Here is a 12,711-nt window from a genome sequence, read left to right on the forward strand (position 1 = left end):
GTCAGCAGACAGGATACTGCGCTGGATGGACCTTTGCTCTGACCCAGTCTGGCCCTTCTTATGTTCTTAGCCAAAGAATACACTTTGCGACTTCAAAGAAAACCACACCAATGTAGCTCAGCTCTGCTGGCATGGTACTATTTAAAAGGGAGCGCGCATTAGGATTTATGGCATTTAGAAGGCACCTTTAATACTTAACATCTCAGCGATTCTTGGGGCACTTTGGAGGCTCTTGTGGCTGCAAAACAATCAGCTGGTGGCTGCATTTGAGAAATGCTGTTCTGGAATCTAAAGGAACAAGGCCTTCCCTTCTCTCATTTCCCCAGCGTGTGGCTGAGACTCCTTCTCGTGAGATCACTCCCTCTCAGCTGCAGAGAAAAGCTTGACAATGTGACCCTGAGTTTAAAGGTTCAAAAGCAGAAGGCACATACGAAGAATCCACAGTTTAAATGAGACACACTTAATGCTTGAGGGCCCCGCTGCCTGATTTTGAGATCCTGGCCAGGCTGACGAATGGGGACTTGGCTCGTTCAAGTAGGTGTGAGTTGGATCAGTGTCACTTCTAGGAGTTTCATTTCGAGCCCCCTTCCAGTGCAGTCTCTTTTCTCATCACATACACCTCAGGTTTGCTACAGATCCACCGTCTTTCCATGTAGCACGGTGAGCTGCTGACCCCTTTCTCGTTGTTAAGATACGCGCAGTCACCTCCTCCTCTTATCTGAAACCTGCAACACAGAAGCCAGGGAGCTGCAGTCAGGCAGAGGCCGGGCATTTCACACCAGTCCCAGCCAGGGGAGCCGTTCTCCACAGTGCAGGCCTGAGTGCGGAGCAGCTACTCTCCCAGCCCCTCAGGAGCAGAGCTCAGGACAGCGGGGGCTTTGCAGAACCGCTGACTGTTCGTGACCCTCTAGGCTGAGCAGCCCACAGGGGTGCTGGAGAATGGAAAGTCCCCAGCAGGATGGAGAGAATTTGTTAGACTGATTGTCAAAAGGGACCGGTCCTCTAACAAGAGGAGCAGACCAGAACCAGACGACCAAGCAGGAAAAGCGGGGGGCAGGAGGGATCTCACTTCCTTGAAACACACGGAGCAGAACCAAGATGACACTGAAAGAGGAAATTGCATTCAGGGGTTTCCTTTTCCATTGATCTATAACTCTTGAGCTTTCCATTGGGGATGGGGGAAAAAGAGAGTGTTGAAGAAGTTCCTTTGTGAAAGCATGTGTGCCTTGTTTGTAACCCTCCCATGACCCTCCCAGAGTTCCTCTGGAGTGGAGGGTGGAGCTCTAGGGACAACATGCCTCTCGGGAGGTTTGGGAGGGTTCAGACCTGGTTTTGGGTCCTACAGCAGATGATCTGCAGGGTCCCACATCCTAAGGAGGGAACCAGACAGGGAGTCTGTACCCCAGGAGAGGGCCATAGAGGCCCAAACTCAGGACAGTGTCTGGAGGCTATTCAGACCCAGTGAGGCTGGAAGCAGGTGGGATCCAAAGGTTGGGTCCAATACAGCAGAATGGGGACTGTCCATTGGGGAGCCCTGACCCAGCGCCATAACAGCCTGAGTTTTCAAAGTACTGAAGTAACCCAGACCAGGGAAGTGGGGGGTCTCCACCCCCTCTAATGGCTGGCCTGCAAAAGAGCTTTATCAATCGGGGGGGGGGGGGTTTCAGTTAAAGAAGTGGATTCTTTTGCTCCTATGGCAGAGGCTCATGCTTCTAGTGCTGAATTCCGGGGTTCAAACCCTGCTCCAGGCTCAAGGTTTTGTGATCACACTTGGAGCCCACTGAAACCCATCGCAGGGTGTTGGCTGGGCAACCATCACTACTGTACCCCGTTCCAGTGGGAGCCCCAGGCGTCCAGCACCTGTGAACCGCAGGCTCCTTTAACATTGGTGCCTTGCTGCGGATTCAGAGGCCTCACCAGCCAAGTCACTCAAACCTGCCGGCTGAAATCCCCAGCGGGACCTGCACCTGCCATGCACTGCTCGACATGCTGCCCTCTCTAGCAGCCACTGTTAACCTGAGCTCCCTGCTGCCTCCTTTCCCCAGGGGGGGTCAGACACCCCAGGGACCTTGCTGAAGAGGGCTGGGGGAGAACAGCGAGTGTCCCAGCTGAAATCCCAGGGCGCTGCGAGGGCACCTCTGGCTATGGCGGGCTCTGTCTCCGGCCCAGCATCGTGCTGCGGGGAGGAGCCGAGAGTTCAGGGACACGCCGGCTCCCATTGGTCTCCGATACACGCAGGACGCGAACAGACCAGGGTCGTGTCTGGTTGTTTCACTAGCACTGAATGGTGGATCTACCTGAGCTCAAACAGCTCAGACACCAGAATCCCCAAGCCCAGGGAATTAGTCCAAAGGGGCGAGAGAGACTCACAGGTGGTTGAATTCGGTGCCGTTGGCCCATGTCCAGGGCTGACCCTGCTCCCTCTGGAGGCCGATCCAGTGGTCATAGACACCCTTATGGCACAGCAGGAATGCCTTAAAGAAAGCTGAGGGACAGCAGGTATCAGCCCCAGCTCCAGTGCTTCCCCACCCCCACCCCCACCCCCCAGGGCTCTGTGCTGCAGAGAATCCCAGTTGCATATTCATAGAGTTGGAAGGGACCTCAGGGTTGGAAGGGACCTCAGGAGATCTTCTAGTCCCACCCCCATCCCCAATTAAATCATCCAACAGATGTTTGCCCCATATCCCTAAATGGCCCCCTCAAGAATTGAACTCACAACCCTGGGTTCAGCAGGCCAGTGCTCAAACCACTGAGATATCCCTCCCCCCATATTGAAGGGTGCTCAGTTTATTTTCGGCGGGTGTTTCCCCTCCCTTTTGCAAAGTACAAGATCACCCAGGCACTATTAATCCTCCCCCTGCACAGAGCAGCCCCACCCCGGTGCTCCCAGTCACCCGCACCCCAAGTCCCCCTGGGCTGGGGGCAGCTGCTGGGTCTGAGCTCTCTGCAGAGACGTCTCTTCTCACAGATCAGCCCCCGCTCACCACAGCAAGGCAGGAGGAGGGAGCGAGTCAAGCTGAAGTGGGAGGGGTCAATGTGAGAGGATCCCCTCCTCCCCCGCCTCCTCAGCTGGCTGCTCCTTTTCCATCCCCACAACAGGAGCACTGGCTGGGTTCTCGGTCCCTCTCCAGCAGCCAGCAGGCCAGGAGATGCCTGAGCCAGCCCTGCCCTAGGCAGAAGCTGTCTCCCTATTTGGGGAGCGGGAAGCGGAGAATGGGCAATCCCTGTGATCACACACTGACAGTAGGGCCCTGGGCCCAGCCAGGGCTGGGATTCAGATCCTGGAAGTTCATTCACTCCGGCCTCCCAGCACGGGAGGGGGCAGAGCTGCTCCTCACCCCGCAGGGGCAGAGCCCAGGTCCTACTGCAGCAGCAGCCGCTGAGACAAGGCCAGTGACTTGCAATTCGAGAGTCTCTCACCATTTCCTGCTCACTGTCGATCCCAGCCAGGGAGGCACCCGGTGCAAAGCAGCAGCTCTAGCTGTCGGTCCAGCTCCCTTCCCTCTCGGAGAAATAGTAGCATTTCCCTCGGTATCCGACCCAGCTGTCTGGGCACGAGGGTCCAGCAGGGGGGCACAGATCAGCTGATGAAAGCTTAGATGCCAGCACTGAGAATGAGACAGTCACACAGAGGGTAAGAGTTGCACCTAGAATTGGGCATTTGACTGGTACAAAAATTGGTCAGTTGACCAGTCAAATGTGTCAGATAGTGGTCAGATATTTTAAAATACTAAATTTATCAGAACAGTAACTAAAAAGAGCAAGACGTCATTGTCTCCAGTAGGTTTACCTTTAGATAGATACGGATCTACCTAATTTTTTTTAAAAAATGTACTTCATTGACAGGTTTCAGAGTAACAGCCGTGTTAGTCTGTATTCGCAAGGAGAAAAGGAGGACTTGTGGCACCTTAGAGACTAACCAATTTATTTGAGCATGAGCTTTCGTGAGCTACAGCTCACTTCATCGGATGCATATTCCACGGTATGCATCCAATGAAGTGAGCTGTAGCTCACGAAAGCTCATGCTCAAATAAATTGGTTAGTCTCTAAGGTGCCACAAGTACTCCTGTACTTCATTGAGTTATTTTAACTCAGAAAAAAAAAGACAAAACACTGAAACCAAGTTCTGAAAAACACCAGTGAGGCTCCAAGGCGCAATCCGAAAGGCAGGCTGCCTCCTACCCCCAGGGCTCTCGCTGGAGCATTTGATTGTGGCCAAACAGGCAGTCAATTGACCAGCTTGCCAAGCCTACTGGGATCCCCAGCTGGGGCTGGTCCACGGCAATCAGACGCAGGGGGACGGAGGCGTTTGTCACAGTAAATTTGCCTGGCAAGAAGGATTCCAGGGACACTCCCAGCCTGGGAGGGACTGACACAGCTCAGAGCATTTCACCCCAGGCACAAGATCAACAGCTGGACCTTCAACCTCGCAACAAACAGCAGGTGAACAACTGAGAAGAACGTGGGAACTTTCACTCAGGGACATGAAAGCCACAAGGGGGTGCCAGAAACCACAGCCACGGGAAGTGACCTGTTGCACTGTGGGCCAGGAATGATGGAACTTTATTCACCTCCTACCTGCAGACTTTTCTTTCCCCAAACACAGCAGCAAGAAAGGCACTTTCTGGAAGCCCTCACGGCACTGTAACCCTTTCAGAGCCATGAAAGAGCAGCAGTGGGGTCACCCATAAGTGACACCAAAGAGGATTTGAAAGGCCTGTCTAGTTGAGAGGAGTCGGACTCAAACCCCTCCAGACACTTTTGAGCACATCACTTTTCTTTGCACCACAGTAACTCGGTAGCTGGTTTTCGAGCCTTCCCATGTGGTTGACGCTCAGCGTGGAACAGACACTCTGAGTCGGGAAGAGTTAGGAAACGTGGCAGCGGTGATCAGAAAATGAGCATGTGTTCACCTCACTCACAAGGCATGTCTGACCCTGTAGATTTAACTGTCCAGTGCTCGGTAGCCAACACCCCTCCCCTACTGAACTGAGCAGAGAAGTCAGTGATTAACAGTTGATGGCACAGGCTGTCTCCACCATCCATCTCCAGGTCAGATGCCACATGTTCTGCAGAGCTCCCTGCACCTGCAGGTGTGTAACCAACCCTAAGCTCACAGATTCCCACCTTACACAGCGAGAGTCAATGCTGCCCATTGCAACAGCCTGCCATTACAGCAGGGAGCTGGGATTCAGGGCCCATCTGTATCCGAGCAATCTGCACCAGTATAATCACAGTGACGAGTGACATCAGGGAAAACACCTCCTGGAGATGCGCTGGAGCAGTGCGGCTCGCTCTGGTAGCTTCCTGCAGCGAACTGCACCAAGGCAAGCTGCTTTGTGCACCAGTGCGGTGCGTCTCCTTTAGCGGTTTGCCCCAATTCAACGGCACGGATGTCATGACATCGGCACAGAGGATTCCTAATGCAGACAGACCTGGATTCAATCCCCTCTGCCAGCTGCTAAACCCTCCTGGGGCCTAGTGATCAGATCCCAGGGCAGTAGAGAAATCCCACCCCCGACAGTCTCCAGCATCCCCTGCCCCAGACGACGGGGGGATACAGCAGGGTTCATGTTCACGGCAAACAGAAGCCCTCTGCACGAGCACACGCCGTCTGTGCAGCCGGGAGGAGTGAATGGTGCTACGGGACCCTTCATGGCCACGCTCAGCGATTGGGGGGTTTCCACACTGCGCTGGTGGAGGGGTCTAGACTGAGTTCTCCGGCTCCTTTCAATAACATGGCAGCACCTGCCGCCCGGCCACAGGCGTGACCTGAAGATCCAGGAAGGCCAGGCTGGTAACCTCAGAGCAACACAGGGAAGGCAAAGGGCTCAGGGATGCGCTGCACCCTGTCCCACTGGACACCCTGGTCAGGGACTGCTTCACGGCGCGTGGCAAAGGTGACTTGGACCCAAAGTGCTCAGAGATGGGCTGGGGGGGCTAATGTCAGTCAGATCGTCCCGACACAGAGAGTGCCCAGGTGCAGGGGTCTGGGAGGGAGCAGGAGGAGGGTCGGGGAGGAACATCCCCCAGGAATCCTCTGTCCCAGGGGCAGAAGCCAGACAGGCCGGGAGGAGAGAGGGACCGTGGCAGGTCACGGGGAATGGGATGCACGGAGATCGTAGATGGAGGGGAAGGGAGCAGGGCGGAAGCTGGGAACTCACCTGCCAGAGCAATGATGGCAGCGATCAAAGCAGACGATACAACTCTCAGTGCAACCACAACTCCACAGGTTGGACTTTTCTGGCAGTTCCAAGGAGGGTCTGAAACAGAAAGACCCGTCAGGCAGGGCTGGGAGGACACGTCTCACTGACAGCACCGGGGCTGGAGCTGCCCTGGAACATGCACCGTTCTGTCGATTGCTCCTTCCCTCAGACGCTCTGGGAGAGGAGCCCGGAGGGTCAGGCAGACCCTCCCCACCCCCAAGGGCAGACGGAGGGTCCATGGCTCCCCAGAGCTGCCCTGGGGCTGTTACCAAGATCCGGCTCTGGGTGGGTAGCAGGGCCTCAGAGCAGCAGCCGGGCCATGGTAAGAGCCGCAGCTGTGGGGAACTACAGACCCTCCACCTGCTCTGGGCAGGGAGACTGGGGGAGGGATATGGACCAGAGGCTGCTCTTGGCCCCCCACCCCAGGCAAGTGGAGGGTCATCCACGGCTCCCTGCAACTGCCTGGACTCCCCAGCTGGACTCCAGCTGCCAGCCAGAGGCGGGGTGGGGGGACCTCAGGGGGAAGAGAAGGGGGAGGGGCAGGGCCAGTGACAAAAAGTGGGAGGGCCATGCCCCCTTCCAGCACCCTGGGCAGTCTCAGTGTCTCTCTCCAGCCTGCTCCCAGGGAGAGATGCCCCATTACCTGGGTTCCCTCCAGTCTCCAGGTGTCCATTGCCATTAACACACAACTCCTGCAGCGGCTCTTCGCTCTCAGCAGCCCCAGCTGCTGGCCCCATCCTCTCTCAGCGACACTCAGGCCACAGACGCTGCAGCAGGTGCTGGGCTGGGGTCGGCTCCTCTCGGTCTGAGTGAGTCCGATTTGGCAGCAGCAAAGCCGAGGCACAGGTCCTGGCCCTGGCTCCCCTTCCCTGCTCCAGGCTCTCCAGCCGATCTGAAACCCAGACGGACCAAGCAGGACGGGTCAGGGGTGGGGGAGGCGATTTGTGGTTTCTCGTTCCCTACCCAGCAGCCCAACCCCCTGCCAGAGGCGGTGCCATGATGATTAAAACCCCTTCACTCCCATCAGCCCCTCCGCCCCCCAGGGCCTCAGAGACCTGATCTGCTACAGGCCCCGCTCACCCGTGACAGGCACTCAGCTGGGAGGTGGGGGAGAAGACCCTCCTCACACACACAATCCTCCTGGAAGTGTGAGTCGGATATCAGAAGGGGAGGGGATGGGGCTCAAAACAGCCCTGTCCCTGGCCCAGCCCCCTCCTTGAAGGACAGGACTTGAACCAGTGTCCTGCACTCCTCTGCCCAGCCCCTCCTTTCCCTTCCGGGGGGGGGCTCTCCCGACCCCCCCCCGCCCTTCGACCCGGGGCCCGCCCCCCAAATTGCCCCCCTTTGGCACAGAATCCGCGCCCTTCGGCCAAGGACCGGCCGCCGCGCTGCCCTCCCCATGCGGTCCCCAGGCACCGCCCGAGCCCCTGCCCCCATTCGGAGCCCCGCCTCAATTTGGTCCCCAGCCCCCGCCCGAGCTCGGCCCCCATTCGGAGCCCCGCCCCCATGCAGTCCCCAGCCCCGAGCCCGAGCCCCGCCACCCATTCGGGCCCCAGCCCCTCCCCCTCCAGTCCCCGGCCCCTCCCCCTCCGGTCCCCAGCCCTGAGCCCCGCTCCCCATTCGGGCTCCGGCCCCGAGCCCTCCCCATTCGGTCCCTTCCCCCTCTGGCCCTCCAGCCCCGCCCCATTCGGTCCCCAGCCCCTCCCCCTCTGGGTCCCCGGCCCGCCCCCTCCCCATTCGGGCCCGCGGTCCCCCCTCGCACCAGCCCGGCTGTGGCTGGAACCAGCCCGCAAACCCCGCCGCGCAGCGAGCAAGCCACCACCGAGCAGCCAGCAGCACCCACCGGCCCGGGGACCGGGAGCTTCTCACTCTGCGGGAAGAGCGCCCGGCGCCGAAGCTGGGGGAAGGAGCTGAGGTCCCACCAGCCAGGCTCGACCCCGTTACCCGCTAAGTTTGCAGCCAATCAGAGCCGACCTAAGAGAACAGCTGAGACTTCGGTTCCCAAGTTTCATCACCACAAGAGCCAGTCCCCGCCCTCAGTCCCGCCTCCATTTAATCCGGCTCCCCCTGCTCTATTGCATCTGACACAAACTGCTTGTCTTCGCTTTCAAGGCCCTTCCCGTACTGTCCTCTCCCAACCGGACATCTCTCATTCACCGTCCCAAGGTGTTGACTCCCACCTCCAAAACTGTATCTATGCAAACTGAGGCACCTATCCTCCTTTCAGGTATTTTTTTCATCCCTTGACTGGTGACTGGTAAGTGGGAAAGAGGGATACCGGGAGGAAGCACAGGCAGAAATGTCTGTGAGGGGAGGGCTCCTGCCTCATACTGGGAATGAGGGGCGATCAACAGGTTATCTCAAGTGCTTATATACGAATGCACAAAGCCTTGGAAACAAGCAGGGAGAACTGGAGGTCCTGGTGATGTCAAGGAACTATGATGTGATTGGAATCACAGAGACTTGGTGGGATAACTCACATGACTGGAGTACTGTCATGGATGGTTATAAACTGTTCAGGAAGGACAGGCAGGGCAGAAAAGGTGGGGGAGTAGCACTGTATGTAAGGGAGCAGTATGACTGCTCAGAGCTCCGGTACGAAACTGTAGAAAAACCTGAGTGTCTCTGGATTAAGTTTAGAAGTGTGTGCAACAAGAGTGATGTAGTGGTGGGAGTCTGCTATAGTCCACCGGACCAGGGGGATGAGGTAGATGAGGCTTTCTTCCGGCAGCTCACGGAAGCTACTAGATCGCATGCCCTGATTCTCATGGGTGACTTTAATTTTCCTGATATCTGCTGGGAAAGCAATACTGCGGTGCATAGACAATCCAGGAAGTTTTTGGAAAGCGTAGGGGACAATTTCCTGGTGCAAGTGCTAGAGGAGCCAACTAGGGGGGGCGCTTTTCTTGACCTGCTGCTCACAAACCGGGTAGAATTAGTGGGGGAAGCAAAAGTGGATGGGAATCTGGGAGGCAGTGACCATGAGTTGGTTGAGTTCAGGATCCTGACGCAGGGAAGAAAGGTAAGCAGCAGGATACGGACCCTGGACTTCAGGAAAGCAGACTTCGACTCCCTCAGGGAACGGATGACCAGGATCCCCTGGGGGACTAACTTGAAGGGGAAAGGAGTCCAGGAGAGCTGGCTGTATTTCAAGGAATCCCTGTTGAGGTTACAGGGAGAAACCATCCCAATGAGTCGAAAGAATAGTAAATATGGCAGGCGACCAGCTTGGCTTAACGGTGAAATCCTAGCGGATCTTAAACATAAAAAAGAAGCTTACAAGAAGTGGAAGGTTGGACATATGACCAGGGAAGAGTATAAAAATATTGCTCGGGCATGTAGGAATGAAATCAGGAGGGCCAAATCGCACCTGGAGCTGCAGCTAGCGAGAGATGTCAAGAGTAACAAGAAGGGTTTCTTCAGGTATGTTGGCAACAAGAAGAAAGCCAAGGAACGTGTGGGCCCCTTACTGAATGAGGGAGGCAACCTAGTGACAGAGGATGTGGAAAAAGCTAATGTACTCAATGCTTTTTTTGCCTCTGTTTTCACTAACAAGGTCAGCTCCCAGACTGCTATGCTGGGCATCACAAAATGGGGAAGAGATGGCCAGCCCTCTGTGGAGATAGAGGTGGTTAGGGACTATTTAGAAAAGCTGGACGTGCACAAGTCCATGGGGCCGGACGAGTTGCATCCGAGAGTGCTGAAGGAATTGGCGGCTGTGATTGCAGAGCCATTGGCCATTATCTTTGAAAACTCGTGGCGAACCGGGGAAGTCCCGGATGACTGGAAAAAGGCTAATGTAGTGCCAATCTTTAAAAAAGGGAAGAAGGAGGATCCTGGGAACTACAGGCCAGTCAGCCTCACCTCAGTCCCTGGAAAAATCATGGAGCAGGTCCTCAAAGAATCAATCTTGAAGTACTTGCATGAGAGGAAAGTGATCAGGAACAGCCAGCATGGATTCACCAAGGGAAGGTCATGCCTGACTAATCTAATCGCCTTTTATCATGAGATTACTGGTTCTGTGGATGAAGGGAAAGCAGTGGATGTATTGTTTCTTGACTTTAGCAAAGCTTTTGACACGGTCTCCCACAGTATTCTTGTCAGCAAGTTAAGGAAGTATGGGCTGGATGAATGCACTATAGGGTGGGTAGAAAGCTGGCTAGATTGTCGGGCTCAACGGGTAGTGATCAATGGCTCCATGTCTAGTTGGCAGCCGGTGTCAAGTGGAGTGCCCCAGGGGTCAGTCCTGGGGCCGGTTTTGTTCAATATCTTCATAAATGATCTGGAGGATGGTGTGGATTGCACTCTCAGCAAATTTGAGGACAATACTAAACTGGGAGGAGTGGTAGATACGCTGGAGGGGAGGGATAGGATACAGAAGGACCTAGACAAATTGGAGGATTGGGCCAAAAGAAATCTGATGAGGTTCAATGAGGATAAGTGCAGGGTCCTGCACTTAGGACGGAAGAATCCAATGCACCGCTACAGACTAGGGACCGAATGGCTAGGCAGCAGTTCTGCGGAAAAGGACCTAGGGGTGACAGTGGACGAGAAGCTGGATATGAGTCAGCAGTGTGCCCTTGCTGCCAAGAAGGCCAATGGCATTTTGGGATGTATAAGTAGGGGCATAGCGAGCAGATCGAGGGACGTGATCGTCCCCCTCTATTCGACATTGGTGAGGCCTTTTCTGGAGTACTGTGTCCAGTTTTGGGCCCCACACTACAAGAAGGATGTGGATAAATTGGAGAGAGTCCAGCGAAGGGCAACAAAAATGATTAGGGGTCTAGAACACATGACTTATGAGGAGAGGCTGAGGGAGCTGGGATTGTTTAGCCTGCAGAAGAGAAGAATGAGGGGGGATTTCATAGCTGCTTTCAACTACCTGAAAGGGGGTTCCAAAGAGGATGGCTCTAGACTGTTCTCAATGGTAGCAGATGACAGAACGAGGAGTAATGGCCTCAAGTTGCAGTGGGGGAGGTTTAGATTGGATATTAGGAAAAACTTTTTCACTAAGAGGGTGGTGAAACACTGGAATGCGTTGCCTAGGGAGGTGGTGGAATCTCCTTCCTTGGAAGTTTTTAAGGTCAGGCTTGACAAAGCCCTGGCTGGGATGATTTAACTGGGAATTGGTCCTGCTTCGAGCAGGGGGTTGGACTAGATGACCTTCAGGGGTCCCTTCCAACCCTGATATTCTATGATTTTATGATTCTATGATTCTATGACACATGTGAACCCCCTCCCCCTCCGCCCTTTGGCCCGGGGCCCGCCCCCCGAATCATCCCCCTTTTGCCCAGAATCCCCGCCCTTCGGCCACGAACCGGGCCCCGCCACCGCGCTGCCCTCCCCCCCGCCCGAGCCCCGCCCCGCATTCGGGCCCCAGCCCCTCGCCCCAGCCCTCCGGTCCTGAGCCCTCCCTCTGCCCATTCGGTCCCCAGCCCCTCCCCCTCCGGGCTCCCGCCCGAGCCCCCCCCCCCCCCCCACATTCGGGCCCGTGGTCCCCCCTCGCCCCAGCCCGGCTGTGGCTGGAACCGGCGCGCAAATCCCACCGCGCAGAGAGCGAGCCACCGCCGAGCAGCCAGCAGCACCCACCCACCCGCGGCCGGGGCAGGGAACCCTGGGACCCGGAGCGTCTCACCCACGCGAACAGCACCCGGCGCCGCAGCCGGGGCAAGGAGCTGAGGTCCCACCAGCCAGGCGGGCTCGCAGCCAGATCCCGCTAGGTGAGTTCGCAGCCACAGAGCCACCGAAGAGCGACTGGCTTCCCTGTGACCACTGCGCCAGCTTCGTTTCCCACCTGGGTCTGAACAGCGGAAACGTCTGTGCCCGGGTGTCACCACAACAGCGGCCGATCCCCGCCCTCAGCCCCGGCTCCATTTAATCCCTGGACTCCCGGCCACTCCGCTCCCCACAAACCTTCCCCCTCTCTCCCGGGCTGGCCTGGTGCCCGAGCAGCGTCCGCCCGGCCCCCGGGCAAAGCTCCGATGGGGGCTCAGTCCTCGCCCTCCTTGGCCTGCCCGCCCTGCCAGCCCTCCTCCTGAAACCTTGTCCTCCCTCTGCCCTCCCCTGCTCCCCCCACCCCTCTGATCGCTGCTTCCCCCTCCTTCCATCTCCGGGGCCCTTCCACAGGCTCTGTCCTTGGTCCCCTGGGGCTGACCAAATAGTATATAAACACATAGGGCGGGGAGGGTCCTTAATGGTTTGTTTCGGTATAACAATGTGTGACAAGGAAGGGGGAGGTCTTGAAAAAAAAAACAGTAAATGTGAAATGGTTTATGGCCAGCCTCCCTCTTCTGTTCTCTTCTCCCTCTGCCCCTCCTCTCTGGGTTGTCTCCTCTGTAAACACAAATTCAACTCCCCTCTCGATGCTGACAACTCACCTATTTGCCTCTCTGCACCAGCCCCATCTTCTGCTGGCCAAATGAACACCTCAGCCTGTCTCTGGGACATCTCCTTGTGCCTACCTAGCTGTCAGCTCAAGCCCAACATGGCTAAAGCAGAGCTCTCT

At 56.5% G+C, this 12,711-nt stretch overlaps 1 pseudogene; it reads right to left on the reverse strand.

Annotated features, from left to right (window-relative positions):
- Positions 1-571: 571 nt before the first annotated feature.
- LOC144274320 (C-type lectin domain family 2 member D-like) lies at positions 572-6,943 on the reverse strand (annotated as a pseudogene).
- Positions 6,944-12,711: the final 5,768 nt, after the last annotated feature.

This window comes from Eretmochelys imbricata, chromosome 14 (genome assembly GCF_965152235.1).
Source record: "Eretmochelys imbricata isolate rEreImb1 chromosome 14, rEreImb1.hap1, whole genome shotgun sequence".
Taxonomy (NCBI): Eukaryota; Metazoa; Chordata; order Testudines; family Cheloniidae; genus Eretmochelys; species Eretmochelys imbricata.